We start from the raw sequence: 19,392 nt of genomic DNA, 5'->3' as shown, positions 1-19,392 counted from the left end.
CCTTTGTGCCGTACGTGTGCCGCCGCGCGGCAACCGGAAACGCGTGCCCATACGGATGTACACCATAGCCTGTAGGACGTCTTGGTAAGTAAAGGTATTATGGATTTTAAAGTCCTGTTAAATCTTTCCACTACAGCTGCTTTAACATCATTATGGGTCACAAAAATCTTTACCCTTGTCTGCTTGAAGTTTTTCAGATGTACGCCCTAAATTAAATATTGTTTCAAAGGCTTCGGTAACTTCACGACCGGTTTTTGTTTTTAAAGAAACGACCCGTGCATATTTTGACAGGTTATCTATTACCGTTAAGATGTATTTGTAACCGTTGTTATAAGGGGGGCAAAGGCTGACATGTTGACTAAGTCACTTTGCCATTGTCTGTTGTTTTATTTCTTTTTAAATGGATACTACCCGGTCTGTGTAAATTGTATGCGTTTTGACCGGTGACCCAATCCACCACATCTTTTCTCCGGACTGTTATATCACTCTTTTTAGCCGCTTGAAGTAGAGGGTTAATGCCTCCATAGCTTCCTGCCGCATGTGGATCATAATAAATTTGCTTCAATAAAGACTTTTGCCTTTTTAACAGAGCCCTGTTAGGTGACATCTGCTTTTGTGTTTTTTTTTTTTTTTTCAGATTGTTAAGACAACAGTAGGGGGGCCGGGACAAGTTCAGACATGTTTAAACACACTTCCACATCTCTCCCCTTGGTTTTATCAGGGGGAGGGGTGTTGCAAGGGTCTTATCAGCTGTTACCATGACAATAGGGGAGCTGACCCATTAACCATTAGCTCAGAATTCCTACTGAAAAGGGTGTTAAAAGCAAATGCAACTTTTTTTTTTTTTTTTTCTCGTTTGTTTCTGCCCCTACTCTGTTTTAAAAAGCAGGAAAGATTTTGTGAATGCCTTTTGTTTTGTGCTCTGCTCTATCTGTGAGCTCTTAAACCCTGTCTTTTAACTAAAAACTGTTAAAATAAAGACGCTTCTTTTCTGGGTGGGGGTTTTGACTGAGTCTGTTTCCCTATTTCCGCCTACGTGTTCAGAAAAGCGCATTTCCGCCGCGTCATTTACCCTACTTCCGCCTACGTGTTCAGAAAAGCGCATTTCCGGTAGGGGGCAGGCACTCCCATTTCCGGTGATGTCATCAGAAAGCGTATTTTCGGGGTTAAACACGCCCCCATTTCCGGTGATGTCATCAAAAGTGCATTTCCGGGGGTGGGGCATGAGGGGGTGGGGGCGTGGCTTGAGGGGTGGGGACAGGGGTGGGGGCGGGGCTTGAGGGGTGGGGCCATGGGCGGGGTGTGTGGCCATGGGCGGGGCTACCACCATTCATTCCTATGGGAGGGGCCATGGGCGGAGACTAGGGCGGGGCCATGGGTGGGGCGGGGCCATGGGCGGAGACTAAGGCAGGACAATGGGCGGGGCTTAACCCGGAAGTGAACGCTGATTGGTCGATCCTTATCTTATCTCACCTGTCAATCAGTTTGACATGAGGTGTACCCATTATACTACTTACAACTTTAATTTAATTCTTTATAATGTGTGTGTCTGTGTGTTGGGGGGACAACACCTACGTCAACAGTAAAGTTAGAATAGGGTCATTAAATCCAGTGGCATACCTAGTATATATGACAGCCAGTGCTAATAATTTTTTAACAACCCCCTCCTCTATATAAAAAAAGATATTTTTAGTAATAATCCATGAGTCACACAACAAGGGAGCACCTAGGAAAAGGCAGCATCTTAAACACTGCAGTGAGCATTAGAACACATGCATTGTAAAACTAAACAAGCCAGATCCTACACAGTCAATTGATCCTGTAGTCGATGCTAACAGAAAGCCATGTTCTTGCCATACACACAGAACACAGATACACCCTCGCCCAATATGGAATAATCACAAACTAAAAATAGAAATATGTAGACAAAAGTTAAACTGAACCAAGAAACCAGACTCTGCATACAATGCAACACCACAACACCACAGAAACAGTGACACGTCCCCTAATACTGTGCAAAATATAAAGACAGTAGATGTAAATTTGAAAAAAACTTCTACATAAGTCACCACTTTACAAATTAACAAATAGAAATAAAATAATGAGAAATATGAAAATACCATTTTATTGGACTAATCCATTTTTCAATTAGCTTTCAGAGGCCAAATCTTTCTTCAAGACAGTACAGTATACAGCTGTTATGGTATCCTGTCCTGACCTGAGGAAAGGGGTTTATTCCCCCCCAAATTGCCTTATTTCCATTTCCTATTGATAAATTTTAATCAATACAGTTACAATACTACTTGATTCTACGTAAAGCAACAAAAATATTTTTTTTTCTACCTTTTGTCGTTTCTGCTTTAGTCATCTTCTCTTCACTCTGTTCTTTCTATTCAGCATTTGTCCTTGCTCCCTTCCATGCAACATCTGTCCTCTCTCTTTGCCCCTTCCACCCAGCACTACCCTCTCTCTACCCCTTCCATCTACTGTCCACCCTATCTCTGCCCCTTGCATCCACTGTCCACCCTTTCTGCCTTTTCCATCCAGTGTCTGCCCTCTCTCTCTGTTCCATATGGTAAATTCCCTCTTTCTATGTCCCTTCAATAAACTCTATATCCTGTGCCCTTTCTCTCCTTTGTACATAATTTATTTCAGCTTCAACCCCTCTCCATTTTTTGTCTCCACCCCTCCCCTATGCTCTGGCATCTCTCTCTTCTCCTTTCCTTCCTTCCTTCCCACTCCACCCCATGGTCTGACATCTCTTTCTCCTTCCCTTCTCTCCCCCCTCTCCAGTATCTGCCTCCTGTCTTTCCCCTTTGGTCCAGGCCTCTCTCTTTCTCTCCGTCTTTCTTCTGTGAGGAGATCATGTTGATCTTGAACACTAAATAATTCTTCCACATTCTCCTTATCACTGTACTGTAGTCTGGTCCAGCAGACTGCTTTGGCACTATTACATGGGTAATAGTAAATTCATTATGCATCAGCTTTCCACACAGAATGCCACAAGTATCTATTTCTTGTGCTGTGTTTACATCTGCCAGCAGCAGAAACTTGTGAGACAGATCCCTTGGCAATACTACACTTCGGAGCCCTTTGACCACCTGGTTCTGTATGGCTGCAGGCTTTAAAGCTCTGTTTACTGGAGAAGACTATCCAGCATACATAGTTGCATCACTCTTAAGGATCTGATCAGAGATTACATTAGACAAGGTGGTATTTTTAGGCATGGAAAATAGGACATGTTCTCCTCAATCTGCTCAGATGCCTTCAAATGCCCTTTAATGTTCATAAAAACATAAGAAGATGCCTCCGCTGAGGCAGACCAGAGTTCCATCTCGCCCAGTTGTCCGCTCCCATCAGGCGTATTGCCTGAGCAGTGGTCCCTGACTATCCCTATGATCTACCTCTACTCCTATCTGTACCCCTCAATCCCTTTATCCTCTAGGAACATATCCAAACCTTCTTTGAAGCCCTGTAACGTGCTCCGGCCTATCACAGCCTCCGGAAGCACGTTCCATGTATCCACTACCCTCTGGGTGAAAAAGAACTTCCTGGCGTTTGTTCTAAACCTGTCCCCTTTTAATTTCTCCGAGAGCCCCCTTGTACTTGTGATTCCCCATAATCTGAAAAATCTGTCCCTGTCTACCTTTTCTATGCTCTTCAGGATCTTGAAGGTTTCTATCATGTCTCCTCTAAGTCTCCGCTTTACCAGGGAGAACAGCCCCAGCTTTTTTAGTCTGTCAGTATATGAGAGGTTTTCCATACCCTTTATCAGTTTAGTTGCTTTTCTCTGGACTCCCTCAAGTACTATAACACTAAATGTGAATCAAAAAATGTATTTAAAGTATGTCTTAAATTATTATAAAATAATTTGTAGAGTGATCAGTGTGATATCTTATTCAAAACCAACAGGTTAATAGAATGAAGATGTGATAACATTCCATCATTGCACTCACCTACCTACCAGCCCTCTCTGATTTAGTAATTCACGCTGAATAATGATGGTATAAAATTATAGATAAATACTTAGCTGAATATAGTTGGTGAAAACATATATATTTCCACATATATTTCCTTAAGTTCTGCTTATTAAAGCTGGAGGTTGTACAATGAAGTCTTTTCAAATATATAACTCGTTGGTTTAGTAGAGAATGTGAAAAAAGTGAGTCTCCAAATCCACCGTTAAAAATTAGTACATTTCAGCATATAGCTAAAACTCCTTGTAGTGAAAGCAATCCAACATTTCCTCAACACCGATCGTGTTTCACTATATCTTGCGTCATCAGGAGGAAACAACTGAAAATAAGAATATAACAGTTCTTTAAAAATCCTCAAAAATTTTTTTATATAACTTCAAAACTAAAGAAATGAAATACCTTCGGACCACACAATGGAGAGAACACGCCGACATAGGATTCCAACTAGAAAGTTAAATCAACGTGAGACGTCTGACGTCTAAACGTGCCAACGTATTTGAAGATTTTTTAAGGATCACGTGATAAATAAGATATAACATCGTAATTATCTGATATATAACTATCATCTAGTGGTCCACTCTATTTCTTTGTTAAGACCATTAGGAATCACTGTGTTCCAGGTGTAAATAAGACGTTGTTCATGGTAAAGAAGTATATGAGAAATGTCACCCTGTCTATTGAATTCAAATTGCCTGATTACACAGAATTTGAGGTCATTAAGAGAATGACCAACTGATTGCCAGTGATCAGTTAAAGGAGCCTCAGATTTGTTGGTTCGAATACTGCTCAAATGTTCTGCTATTCTTAGCTTAATTGCTCTTTTAGTTTGACCTATGTACATCTTGTTACAAGGACAAAAAATTCCATATATTACTTGAGAGGTGTTACAATCTGAATGTCCCCGTAAGTAGTGAATGTTATTAGTATTAGGTATTTTGATTTGATTAGTGATCAAAGAGTGGCAACAGTATTTGCATCTTCCACAACAGGTGTGCCCTGTTGATTCTACAACAACCTCATTAGTTAGATTATTATTAAAATATTCACCTAAATTTTTGCTCCTTTTGTGGGCAAACATGGGAGTTTCAGAAAAAATGGGATGAAATTTTAATATGTTCCAATGTTTGTATATAATTTTTTGTATGGAAGAAGTTTTGCTAGAAAATGGTAAGACACAAGTCATTCTTGAATTAACTTGATCAGATTTATTTTTAGGTAATAGCAGCCAATCACGATTGGCGTTCTTGGCTCTCTTGTAGGCAACTTTGATACATCGTTCAGGATAGCCCCTATCACGAAAACGTTGTTTCATAATCCCAGCTTGGTGATGATATTCAATTGGAGAAGAGCATAGTCGTTTCAATCTGAGAAATTGACTGTTAGGAATGCTGTTTTTGAGTTGTCTCGGATGGAAGCTTTTGTAATGGAGAATGGAATTCCTATCAGTATTCTTCCTGTATATAGTTGATTGAAATTGACTAGCTAACAAAGAGATCTGAATATCCAAAAAGTTAATGTTAGATTTATCTATATTGGCACTAAACTTGATGTTATGATCACATTCATTTAGTTGAGTTACAAATCGATTCACTTCGTCTATTGTCCCTTTCCAAATGAAAATAATATCATCAATAAATCTTTTCCAAAATAATATTTTATTGAAAAACGTGGAGTTGTATATATATTTGTCTTCAAATTGGGCCATAAATAAACATGCCACTGCGGGAGCAACCGTTGCTCCCATGGCAACACCTTTTCGTTGTAGGTAGTATTGGCCATCATATACAAAATAGTTGTTATTAACCACTAATTGAGCCATGAACATCAAAAGATTTAGTTTATTACCTATTTGAGAAGATTTTGTCAAATAATATTCAATAACTTGTAGTGCTGCATGTTGGGGTATGCTGGTATATAGCGAAGTTATATCCAATGTAACTAACAATAAATCTTCCATATTGAAAGCCGAAAGATCTAAATCTTGAATTTGTAATAAGAGGTCCATGGAATCTCTTATATAAGAGTGAATAGTTAACATAAATGGCTGTAAATAAAAATCAATATATTGAGATAAGGGTTCTAGTATCGATCCACAACATGATACTATAGGTCTCCCTGGCGGATTAATGTGTGATTTGTGTATCTTAGGAAGAAATTTGATCATTGGAATAGAGGGATGTTTACAATATAAGTACTTAAACTCTTTAGAAGATATCAACCCTTCAGTATTAGCTTGAATTAATTTAGAATGTATGATCTGTTGAAGATCCTTAGTAGGATCATGTTCCAAAAGTTGATAGACTGAAGAATCTGAAAGTTGACGTCTAGCTTCTGTTTCTTAGGTTTCTATGTCCATGATTACAACTCCTCCTCCTTTATCCGCCCGGAGAATCTTTATAGTTCTGTCATGTGTTAAAGTTTGTAAAGCTGTTTTTTGAGTTTGAGTTAAATTGTGATATTGTTTCTGGTTGACACTTTCCATTAATGCCACATCTCTCAATACTAATTTTTCAAAAGCTGCGATCATGTTGTCAGTGGGGCCCGGAGGGACCCAAGATGAAGGAACATGGTGAGAATCAGTAAAAGATGGTTCATCTTGAGATTGAATTGTAGTTTGACCAAAAAATAATTTTAATTTCAATGATCTAAAAAATCTGTGTAACCAGGCATGAGTATCATATGAGTCGTAATAGGAGAAGGGAACAAATGACAGGCCCAATTGTAATACAGTAATCTCTGTGGATGTTAGCGTTCTAGATGAAATATTGAAGACTAATCTTAACGATTCTTGTTGGGTTTGCGTGGTTTGAGTTTGTTCTGAACTCCTAGATCCATTTGTTTCTCTGTTGTAGTTGTTAACCGTAAAAAAGAATCTGGAATGAGTGGTGTGGAATCTGGTCTTGGAGCAATAGATTTCATTCCATCCTCCGAAGATTCACTGGAAGAATTAATAAATGTGATGTGTACTGCCCTCAAGTACTGCCATGTCCTTCTTGAGGTACGGCGACCAGTACTGGACACAGTACTCCAGATGCGGGCGCAACATTGCACAATACAGTGGCAGGATGACTTCGTTTGTCCTGGTCATGATACCCTTCTTAATGATACCCAACATTTTGTTTGCTTTCCTTGAGGCTGTGGCGCACTGTGCCGATGCCTTCAATGTTGTGTCTACCATCACTCCCAGGTCTCTTTCAAGGTTACTTACCCCTAGCGGTGATCCCCCCATTTTGTAGTTGAACATCTTTTTCCCTACATGCATGACCTTGCATTTCCCTATGTTAAAGCTCATTTGCCATTTTTTGGCCCACTCCTCCAGTGTCGTTAGGTCCCTTTGGAGATCTTTGTCTGATCTCGGGCTAAATCTTGCCTCCTGAGCTGATCTTCAAAGGAGAGCGGAGTAAGAGCCATATCGGCAGTGAGATCCATTTTGGGCCGCATGTTGTGCAGGGCTGGACTAAGGCAAGTTGTAAGCTTCCTTCCATCGCTGATCTATCTTCCATAAGTCAGCAACGGAGGGAACTTACAACTCGCTGCTCTTGCTTGCTTCGGGCCTTCCTCGTTGCCTGGTCCTGCCTTCACGGAAACAGAAAGTAGGCAGGACCCGGCAGCGAGGAAAGCCCGAAGCAAGCAAGAGCAAGTTGTAAGCTGACCTGTCTCCTATAGCGAACCCATGCTCCGGGGCATTTGCATGCAGACTTCCCTTCTCTTCCCCCTCAGGACTTGACTTCCAGTTTCGGAGAGAAGCGGCATGCACATGTTAGAGCCCTGGTGCATGGGTTCAAGTCGCTTGCTGGCATTAAATACTAAAAAAAAAAAAAAGTCAGGCTCCTGCGATTCAGGCTGTGCCGAGTCAGCCCGGTAAATCTCCAAGCCAGTGAGAAGGTTTTTTTTAAAAATGATGAGCAGAAGACGGCAGCAGCAGCAGGATTGCGATCGAGATTACAGCCGGGTGCTCATCTAAATTAGCTGGGCGGAGCGTCCGGCTGAAAGGCCCTGGGGAGAACACTGCACTGGTTCCAATGGACTGGCGCCATGCACTCTTATTCTGGCATCAACTTGACTTTGACTGGGGAGACTCTTTGTTTTGCAAGTTGGCTTTCACTGCAGCCCGGCTGGTTCTAGCCTCTGCCTGGAATCAGGTACAGCCCCTCTCTTGGCATCTAGTGGAGTGGCGCTTACTGAAATGGCAGCTTCTTTACCAGCTTACGGCTTTGCAACATGGTAAACAGCATGGTTATGCCTCTATTTGGTGCTGCTTCAGGGCGTGTTCTATATTGAGGTTGGTGTGGGGTGTTCTATTTGGGATTCTGGTGTTTGTGACACTGGTTGGGGATTGATTGCTCTTTTGTCTCCCTTTCTTTTTTCTTATTTCTGTGTTGGGTGATTTTTCTCTTTTTTAGTAAGTGGTTTGGGTCAAGTGGTCTGTCACCGGAGGGGGAGGGGTGGGGGGTTCTGTTTTCAATGGGGATTTGTTGCTATTCGTTTGTATAGGTCTGGGATCTTGCTCCTGTTATTCTATACTGGTTGTACTTTTGGTACTCTTTTTTGGTTTGGTGTGTATTTGCTGATGTCTTTTTGTCTTTCTTTCATAAATAAAAAGCTTTTATTTAAAAAAAAGAAAAAATTGCATTACAATTAGTAAAGGGGATGGGATCTGGGGCAGAGCTTGGGTGTGCCTAGGGAGGTCTGTGGTTGGGCTACTCAGTTGATATTTGTTAGACTTAGGGGGTACTTGGCTTGAAGTAGTTGATAAACACTGTGATTGGCAATCAGCTGGCACCAGGGCCTCTCCTCTCTGGCCCTCTTCCCTGCTGGCACCTCCTACTGGCGTCTCAGGGCCTAACTGGAGGGCCTCTGAACGTGCGCAGATGTTGGCGGGATGTCGCACACATGTGTGATGTCATCATGGTGACGTTTGTGCACTTCTGGGTGCCTCAAGCCGTGGCCACTACCTTTAGTGTGCCCTAGCTCAAGAAAGTTTGAGAGAGCCTGCAGTAAGGGATTCTCTTTCACTAATGCTACCATTCCGCCTCAATACAGCAGGGGCCGCTATCCCAGAACTGAGCAGACTACATGTCCCAAAATGCACTGAGCTCTACAGCTCAGTGCGATGCCACCTTAACAAGGCATCCCTACTGAGTCAGGGGGTGAGACTCGGGCAGAGAGGTATTTATGTGCCACAAAGAATCATTCAGAGGTCCCTGTGAAAGAGGATGTTCTGAGAAAGAGGCTTCCACAAGAAACTTCCCTAGTTAGGGGTTGATAGGAGACCTGGAAAATTGTGGAATTGGGAGAGAGACTGTTAAAAAGAGGAGGCTCCTGGGAGCTTGACTAAGAAAAGCCCAAACCTTTGTTGAATAATATGTGACCTCCGAATCCTCTTCTTTTCCCTTGTGGATTATTGATCAGTTTTAATCAAGCCTTCATCTTGGACATCAACTCTCCACAAGTTCTTTGGTTTTGGTTGTGTTCCCTTTTAAACATTGCTGTCTTCTATAAGTAGGTCTAGACCATTGTTTTTCAACCGCCAGTCTGCGGACTAGTATCGGTCCGCAGAAAATTTCTGCTGGTCTGCGCAGGGCCGGCGCGATTGAGTCGGCAGTTAAATTTCCTGCCGATTGCGGTTCCTGCTGACTGCTGTTTCTCCCAGCCTTGGGCGATCAAGACAGGCTGCCGTCATTGGAGCCTTCCCTCTGTGAGTCTCGCCTGTTCGGAAACAGGAAGTTTAAACAAAATAGGCGGGACTCAGAGAGTGAAGGTCCCGACGTCGGCAGCCTGTCTTGATTGCCGCCCCTGCCGAGTTGCTGAAGAGGGCCGCGGGGAAGGTGCAAGTGGAAGGGAGAGAGCTGCAGGTACAAGGGAGATGGTCAGCGTGTGTGGGAACAAGATCCTGGGAAGCCTTCGACAGTGGCTGTCTCCCCTCCCAGCAGCTCTCCTGGTTGCCAGGGCAGTGATTCACTGGCAATTTCCTCTTTCTTCAGAGGCAGCAATGGATCCAAGGCTGCTTAAGTAAATCACTGCTGCAGGCAAGTACTGAGAACTGTTGGAAGGGGAGGAAGCCACTGTAGGATGCTGGGAAGCTGCTGGATAAAAGGAGAGTTGCTACTGGACCTGGAGGGAGGTAGAAGGAGAGATGCTGCTGGGAGGGGAGGAAGAAAAGGGATGGGAAGAGAGTTAATGTTGGATAAGGGGAGGAGGGAAGGGAGAAGGAAAAAAGGAAGGAAACAGCTGGCAGGGAGATTACAGGAGGGGAAGGGGGTCAGGGTGGAATGGAGAGATCAGATGAAGGAAAGGGGAGAGAGAGGAATGAGAAAGTAGAGAGAGATTAATGCTGGAAAGGGGGTCAGCAGAGAAATGAGAAAGGGATAAAGATGCTAGATTTGGTGTAGGAGAGATAAAAATGAAGAAAGCAGTGAAGATGGAATGAATGATGTAAAAAGGAGAGAGGAGGCACAGGCTGGATGGACAGGGGAGAGGTGCATAGAAAGAAGTCAGATACATATGTAAGGGGGAGAGGGCAGACAGTGGATGGAACGGGCAGATGCTGGATTGAAGAGACAGGGCAGACACTGGAAGGAAAAGAGTGAAAAGAAGAAACCAGAGACAACAAAAGGTAGAAAAAAATAATTTTATTTCTATTTTGTCATTAGAATATATCAGATTTGAATTATATATCCTTCTAGAGACATAATTGGGGACTGCAAAGCCCAGGCACTGCTTCTTTAGCTTCCAGCTGGCTTACGGCTCTCTCTAACACTATTCCTGTCTTGTGTGACTTCAGTATACTGTTAGCAAGATATTTCTGTGTAGCATTCTATAATAACTTGGCTTGTTCAGTTTTCTTGATAGTAGAGGGGATATATGTGAAGGGGAGGGGAGACAGGGGTTTTGTTGGTCTGTGCTCTGTATATTTGTATTTATAAAATCACAATTGTTCAGAATATTGTTTCTTTTTATACTTTAATAAAATACGTTCAATATAAAATCATAACTGCGGCTTGTGCAGATGAGATCAGTTGGTTTTTGGGGACCGAGCTCACGGAGATGGGGCGGAAATGGGGTTTTTAAATTTCAGTCTTAATAGTTTGCTGGTTCACAAAAGAATTCTTTCATTTCTGCCGGTCCACGGGTGTAAAAGGATTGAAGAACACTGGTCTAGACTGATGACATGAAGAAATTAGCACTTGATTTGGAAATGGACCTAATTCAGAACCATTATAAAGTGTGTGTGACTGGAGATAAAGTTGGTCGGATCTTGCATAGCTGATACTCCTAAAAACCTGCTTCTAAAACAGATCAGATATAAAAATAAAAAAGTAAGATTCTCTTAATTAGCTAACCCATTGTTAAAATATTATAAAGAACTTAGAATTTATACCTAACACGGTAAACAGGTTTGAAGATATAGATACCTAGTTCAGTCAACTACAAAAGCTACTTCAGTTGTGACACACAAACCTCCCAATTAACTGAGCTTTTGAATCTAGATTTAGAAAAGTTGAGAGAATATTTAGATCTTTGCGGTAGAAATCCACATCAAACTGCAAAAACTTAGAGTTCTTTCCAAACATGCAGTTTTTCAAAATAGTTTCCAAAATGTATCATCCTGAGTAATCCTTAAATTGGCCATCCACTGCTTTTTAAAGTCCAGCAGCAAGGTCCCACGCCCAAGCTCAGCTGATGAAGCAGGGAAGGCAGCTGGTAGATTACACACTTTTAGCACCCTTGAGAGAATTGACTCCCTTAACTCTCCACACTGCCAATTCCAAGAAACAGCTCACAAACTGGCTCTGTCTCGAGATAAATGCTTGAGAAAATGCTTTGCAAATAGGAAACTGACCAGTCCTAGTGCAACATAACCTCTCTTTTCTCATTATACACAGATTATACTAATATCTTAGAAACCACTGCTGTTTTCTAACTCATGAGAAATACCTTCTGTTTTTATCCAGCAGATCATCAGATCCAGCACAAATGGAAGAGAGAAAAGAATCAAGGAGAAGAACCAGTTGAAATGGAACAAATCCAAACACAGTCAGAAAATGTCTGTGAGAATATTTCCCAGGGAACTGAGAAGATGAACACAAAGAATTATAAGCAGAAATCAAAGAAAGAGAGAGACCCTACAGAGGTCTCAAGGGATGGAGTCAGGAAGTGTGAGAGAAATGACAGGGATCTGAGTTACATCCCTGAGAACCAGAGACACCTAGCAGAGGGACCCTTCCAAATTAAAAACAGTGATAAAGTGACTTCTAAATTCCACCATGGTAAGAGAAAAGGAAAAACCCACAAAAAAGAACTTCATCTACACAAAAGAGATCATGAAAATGTGAAACCATCTACCTCTACCGAGTGTAATAAAAGCTTCACTCAACTTTCACATCTAAAAATGATCCACACAGGAGAAAAACAATATACATGTACTGAGTGTAAGAAAAGGTTTTCTTGGCTTTCACATCTAAAAAGACACGAAATGATCCACACAGGGCACAAACCATTTACATGTACTGAATGTAAGAAAAGCTTCACTTGGCTTTCAAATCTAAAAATTCACGAGAGGATCCACACAGGGCACAAACCATATGCATGTACTGAGTGTAAGAAAAGCTTCACTCAGCTTTCAGATCTAAAAATTCATGAGAGGATCCACACAGGACACAAACCATATACATGTACTGAGTGTAAGAAAAGCTTCACTCAGCTTTCATATCTAAAAATTCACGAGAGGATCCACACAGGACACAAACCATATACATGTACTGAGTGTAAGAAAAGCTTCACTCGGCTTTCAAATCTAAAAATTCACGAGAGGATCCACACAGGGCACAAGCCATATACATGTACTGAGTGTAAGAAAAGCTTCACTCAGCTTTCAGTTCTAAAAATTCACGAGATGATCCACACAGGACACAAACCATATACATGTACTGAGTGTAAGAAAAGCTTTGCTAAGCCTTCACATCTAAAAATTCACGAGATGATCCACACAGGGCACAAACCATATGCATGTACTGAGTGTAAGAAAAGCTTCCCTCGGCTTTCAGATCTAAAAATTCACGAGATGATCCACACAGGGCACAAACCATATGCATGTACTGAGTGTAAGAAAAGCTTCCCTTGGCTTTCAAATCTAAAAATTCACGAGAGGATCCACACAGGGCACAAACCATATGCATGTACTGAGTGTAAAAAAAGCTTCACTCAGCTTTCAAATCTAAAAATTCACGAGAGGATCCACACAGGGCACAAACCATATGCATGTACTGAGTGTAAAAAAAGCTTCACTCAGCTTTCAGATCTAAAAATTCACGAGATGATCCACACAGGACACAAACCATATGCATGTACTGAGTGTAAGAAAAGCTTTGCTAAGCCTTCACATCTAAAAATTCACGAGAGGATCCACACAGGACACAAACCATATGCATGTACTGAGTGTAAGAAAAGCTTCCCTTGGCTTTCAAATCTAAAAATTCACGAGAGGATCCACACAGGGCACAAACCATATGCATGTACTGAGTGTAAAAAAAGCTTCACTCAGCTTTCAGATCTAAAAATTCACGAGATGATCCACACAGGACACAAACCATATGCATGTACTGAGTGTAAGAAAAGCTTTGCTAAGCCTTCACATCTAAAAATTCACGAGATGATCCACATAGGGCACAAACCATATGCATGTACTGAGTGTAAGAAAAGCTTCCCTCGGCTTTCAAATCTAAAAATTCACGAGAGGATCCACACAGGACATGTACTGAGTGTAAGAAAAGGTTCACATGGCTTTCAAATCTAAAAATTCACGAGAGGATCCACACAGGGCACAAACCATTTACATGTACTGAGTGTAATAAAAGCTTCACTCAGCTTTCACATCTAAAAAGTCACAAAATGATCCACACAGGGCACAAACCATTTACATGTACTGAGTGTAATAAAAGTTTCGCTCAGTTTTCACATCTGAAAAGTCACAAAATGATTCACACAGGGCACAAACCATTTACATGTACTGAGTGTAATAAATGCTTCACTCGGCTTTCAAATCTAAAAAGACACAAAATGATCCATACAGGGCACAAACCATACACATGTACAGAGTGTAATAAATGCTTCACTCAGCTTTCAGCTCGAAAAACTCACCAGAGCATCCACACGGCACAAACCATTAACATGTACTGAGTTTAATAAAAGCTTCACTCGGCTTTCAGATCTAAAAATTCACAAGAGGATCCACACAGGGCACAAACCATTTACATGTACTGAGTGTAATAAAAGCTTAACTTGGTTTTCAGATCTAAAAATTCATGAGAGGATCCACACAGGCAACAAAGCCTTTACATGTACTGAGTGTAATAAAAGATTCACTCAACTTTCAACAACGCTGCCACCTTCCTCTACATTTGTAGTGTCTGGCAAATGTATATGTACACGCTGCTACCCTAATCCTTAATTTGCTAGTGGTTAGCAACAAGCTGCCACCTTTCTAAACAACTTTGGAGCCCTGGGTGTGTTCACCTATAGAGAAAACAAGATTTGAACTAGTGAATAGGCCTTGCCAGATGAAATGTACAGTATTACCATCTTGATAAAGTGTGTGCTCTATGATTTGGGGTTTATTCCAGGAAACAAATGTACAGGGTTGACCTTAACTTTGTTGGTGTTTCTTCTAAATCAGGGCGACAAAGAATGTGTTAAATTAGTTTGATAGGGTAGACACCCGTAAAATGTACTAACACAGGGGACACAGCGTCTGTGAAATTATGTCAGAGAGCGTGTATTTAGTTGGAAGATTTTTGCCATTTGAATTTCAGTTTTATCTGTTGGGCTCATCATGTGGTGGTTTCGACTGGCCACCCATTGTGCTGCATGCATGCTTTTCAGCATTTATTTGCCCGTTCCGATAGCTCTTAAGAGGTTTTGCTTTCCTGATAGAGGTTGGAGCATTGGATGAGGACATCCCAAATGATTTTCTCTGATGTAGCCTGGGGGGAAATCCATGCACCAGGAGATACGAATTTTAGTGCTGCCTGTGTAAAGGGGATGAAAGGTGAAATTTGATATGCACTGTGTTTAAACAGTAAACAGCATGCAGAAGGCAGTTGGAAGCTCAGTCTTTGAGTTTCCAGCACCTTCTGGAAGAGTTACAATGCATGAGCCCCAGCTAGAAGCTCTCTGAATGGTGCATTCAATGGAATCCCAGAGTGACATCATCAGAGGTTTCTTAAGCTACTTCCTTGGGCAGGAGAATCGTCTTTTGGGCTATCTCCACCAATAGATCAGATTCCTACCAGCACGGAGGATCTTAACATTTAGAGATGTACAAATATTTTGCCAGTCGAAAGAGAGTTTGTAAATGTGAAAATGCTTATGGCAAGCTCTACTGCTTTAGAAGACTTAAACCTTATCTCTCTCATCAAGCGATATTCAACGTAATAACAGCCTTGGTACTCTCAATCTTAGACTACTGCAACGTGATCCTGCTGAGCATTCCAAAGTACAGGATCAAGCAGATTCAAATGGTACAAAACGCAGCAGCAAGATTTCTGCTGTGAAAATGGAGGCGGACGAGTGCCACCCCGCTACTCCTGATTGAAAGCAGGGTGAAATTCAAGATCTTTATCTCAGAATGGCAATAACTAGCAGCAAGACACAATACCATACACCAGCACACGTCCTACGCTTGAGCCAAGAATCTCTGTTGGAAATACCCTCCTTCAGAGACATGAGATAAAAAGCATCAGGACAAAAATGTTCTCAGTGATAGCTTCAATGTGGTGGAACTTCCGAAGGAATTAAAACTAGGAAACGTCACTGGAAAGTTCAAGAAAGGGATAAAGACCCTCCTCTTCATAGACTGCTTTAACTAATAAAGCAACATAAAACACGACATGGAGCATGAGGAAAGTATGGCACAGTGGTTAAAACTACAGCATCAGCACCTTGAAATTGTAGGTTCAAACCCACGCTACTCCTGCCCATCAATCGCTGTTCCACAATTGACCAGAGAATCGGCCACCAGCCATCCAGTCGGTATTACTGCATCTCCCACTTAATCCCCCCCCCATTGCCCCATATACATTATATAGATTGTGAGCCAGCTGGGACAGACAGGGAAAAATGCTTGAGTACCTGAATAAATTAATGTAAACCATTCTGAGCTTCCCTGGAGAACGGTATAGAAAATTAAAGAAATATAAATAGAATAGAAATGTGTGCAAATAAGTAGGATTTAGTATGAACATAGTACACGATACCAGTATTTTATGTGTAAATACGTAGGATGATTGACTAGGGTATGAATGTGTCTGTATTACATAAGAACATAAGAGTTGCCTCCGCTGGGTCAGACCAGAGGTCCTTCGCGCCCAGCAGTCCGCACCCACGGCGGCCCATCAGGTCCACGACCTGTTAAGTGGTTCCTGCCTTTTCCTATAACCTATCTCTAAATCTATCTGTACCCTTTAATTCTATCTGAACCCCTCAATCCCCTTATCCTTCAGGAATTTATCTAAACCTTCCTTGAACCCCCGTAGCGTGCCCTGCCCTATCACAATCTCCGGGAGCGCGTTCCATGTGTCCACCACCCTCTGGGTAAAGAAGAACTTCCTAGCATTTGTTCTAAACTTGTCCCCTTTCAATTTCTCTGAGTGCCCCTTGTACTTGCGGTTCCCCACAGTCTGAAGAATCTGTCCCTGTCTACCTTCTCTATGCCTTTCAGGATTTTGAAGGTTTCTATCATGTCTCCTCTAAGTCTTCGCTTCTCCAGGGAGAAGAGCCCCCAGCTTTTCTAACCTGTCAGCATAAGACAGGTTTTCCATTCCTTTTATCAATTTAGTTGCCCTTCTCTGAACTCCCTCAAGTATTGCCATGTCCTTCCTGAGGTATGGTGACCAGTACTGGACACAGTACTCCAGATGCGGGTGCACCATTGCCCGATACAGTGGCATGATGACTTCCTTTGTTCTGGTCGTGATACCCTTTTTGATGATACCCAACATTCTGTTTGCTTTCTTGGAAGCTGCTGCACATTGTGCCGATGCTTTCATTGTTGTATCCACCAACACACCTAGGTCTCTATCAAGGTTACTTACCCCTAGCAGTGATCCCCCCATTTTGTAGCTGAACATCGGGTTATTTTTCCTTACATGCATGACCTTGCATTTCTCTACATTGAAGCTCATTTGCCACTTTTTTGCCCATTCTTCCAGTCTCGCCAGGTCCTTTGCAGGTCTTCACAGTCTTCCGTGGTTCTAACCCTACTGCAGAGTTTGGTGTCATCTGCAAATTTAATAACCTCACATTTCGTCCCCGTCTCCAGGTCGTTTATGAAGATATTGAACAGGAGCAGTCCCAGTACCGACCCCTGCGGAACTCTGCTCGTGACCCATCGCCAGTCTGAGTATTGGCCCTTCACTCCAACCCTCTGTTTCTTGCCCTCCAACCAGTGTTTAATCCATCAATAGACATCCCCTTTCACCCCGTGGTTCCCCAGCTTCTTGAGCAGCCGTTCATGGGGTACCTTGTTGAAGGCCTTTTGGAAGTCAAGGTAAATGATGTCAATGGATTCCCCTTTGTCCCTCTGGCTGTTAATCCTTTCAAAGAAATGCAGCAAAGTTTGTGAGGCATGACCTTCCCTTGCAGAAGCAATGCTGGCTCGCCCTCAGCTGTCCATTGTTTTCTATGTGCTCGCAGATGCTGTCCTTAACCAGTGCTTCCATCATCTTTCCCGGAACCGAGGTCAAGCTCACCGGCCTGTTGTTTCCTGGGTCACCCCTCGATCCCTTCTTGAAAATAGGCGTGACATTTGCTATTTTCCAGTCCTCTGGGATCTCGCCAGTTTTTAAGGATAGGTTATATATTTGCTGGAGTGTTTCCGCTATTTCGTTTCTCAGTTCTGTTAGTACCGTTGGGTGGATTCCGTCCGGGCCTGGTGATTTGTCGCTCTTCAATCTGTCTATCTGTCGGAGGACATCATCTTGGCTTACCTCTATTTGCTCCAGTTTTTCATGGGCTCCGGAACATTGGATGTGTCCTTGCTCGTGAAAACCTACGAGAAGAACTTGTTTAACCTGTCGGCTACCTCTTTTTCCTCCTTTACCACTCCTTTTCTGTCTCCATCATCCAACGGTCCCACTTCCTCCCTTGCCGGTTGCTTTCCCTTTACATACCTGAAGAACGGTTTGAAGTTTCTCGCTTCCCTCGCCAGCCTCTCTTCATATTCTCTTTTTTCTTCACTAACCACTCGGTGACATTCCCGTTGGTGTTTTATGTGTTCCTTCTGGTTGTCTTCAGTCTGGTCCTTCTTCCATTTTCTGAACGATATTTTCTTGTCCCCTATCGCCTTTTTCACTGCATCTGTTATTCACACCGGGGTTTTTGTTTGATTCTTTTTGCACCCTTTCCTAAACCTGGGGACATACGGGTTTTGTGCCTTGTGCACCGTGTCCTTGAGTATGGACCAGGTCTTTTCAACGGTCTCCAGCTTCCCTGAGCCACTTCTGAGTTTCTTTCCCACCATTTTCCTCATAGTGTCGTAGTTCCCTTTTCTGAAATTGAGAGCTGTCGTCGTGGTTCTCTTTACCTTTGATGTTCTTACTTCTAATTTGCACTGGATCATGTTGTGATCACTGTTTCCCAGTGGTGCTATTACTACCACCTCATATGCGGGTCCCTCTAGTCCATTGAGGATTAGGTCGAGAGTGGCATCTCCTCGCGTCGGTTCCGTGACCATCTGTTCCATGAAACAGTCCCTCACAGCCTCCAGGAATTTTGTTTCCCTCGCACAGTTGGAGTGTCCAATGCTCCAGTCTATCCCAGGGTAGTTGAAATCCCCCATCACCACCACACTTCCGCTTTTGCATTGCTGCCTCAATTCAGCCTCCAGGTCCTGGTCTTCGGCTTCTGGTTGTCCTGGTGGGGCGATAGTACAGTCCCAGTTTTATGTCAGCCCCATTTCTTCCTGGTAACTTAACCCATAGTGATTCCAAACCGTCCGCCTTTATTGCTGTTTCCATCCTGGTCGAGTGAATGGAGTCTCTTATGTATAGCGCTATTCCTCCACCCTTCTCCTGTAGAGTTGTACCCTGGTAGGACCACATCCCATTTGTTGTCCTCAGACTACCATGTTTCTGTGACTCCAATTATGTCTAGGTCCTCTTTGTTGACTATGACTTCTAGCTCTCCCATTTTGGTTCTTAGACTCCTTGCATTTGTGTATAAGCAATTCAGGTCCCGGTTGTTTGCTTTCCCTGCTAGTTTTTCTCGTGGTTTGGTGTTCCCTCCGATCCCCTTGTGGGCTGTCGGCTCCTGAGGTACACTTTGTTCTTCCTCCTGCGGCATGCCTTCCCCGTCCTCAGCCTGCTTCCCCAATTTCACATGTTCCTCTATCTCCTGCTGTTCGTTCTTCTTTTTGCTC

The 19,392-nt window shown here is 42.6% G+C and overlaps 1 pseudogene; it reads left to right on the top strand.

Annotated features, from left to right (window-relative positions):
• Positions 1 to 19,392, top strand: part of LOC117355289 — a 75,566-nt pseudogene that overhangs the window by 17,808 nt on the left and 38,366 nt on the right.

The sequence above is a fragment of the Geotrypetes seraphini genome, chromosome 2 (assembly GCF_902459505.1).
Source record: "Geotrypetes seraphini chromosome 2, aGeoSer1.1, whole genome shotgun sequence".
Lineage (NCBI taxonomy): Eukaryota > Metazoa > Chordata > Amphibia > Gymnophiona > Dermophiidae > Geotrypetes > Geotrypetes seraphini.
Note: the sequence above shows the minus strand (reverse complement) of the source record. Positions and strands in the feature narration are given on the sequence as shown.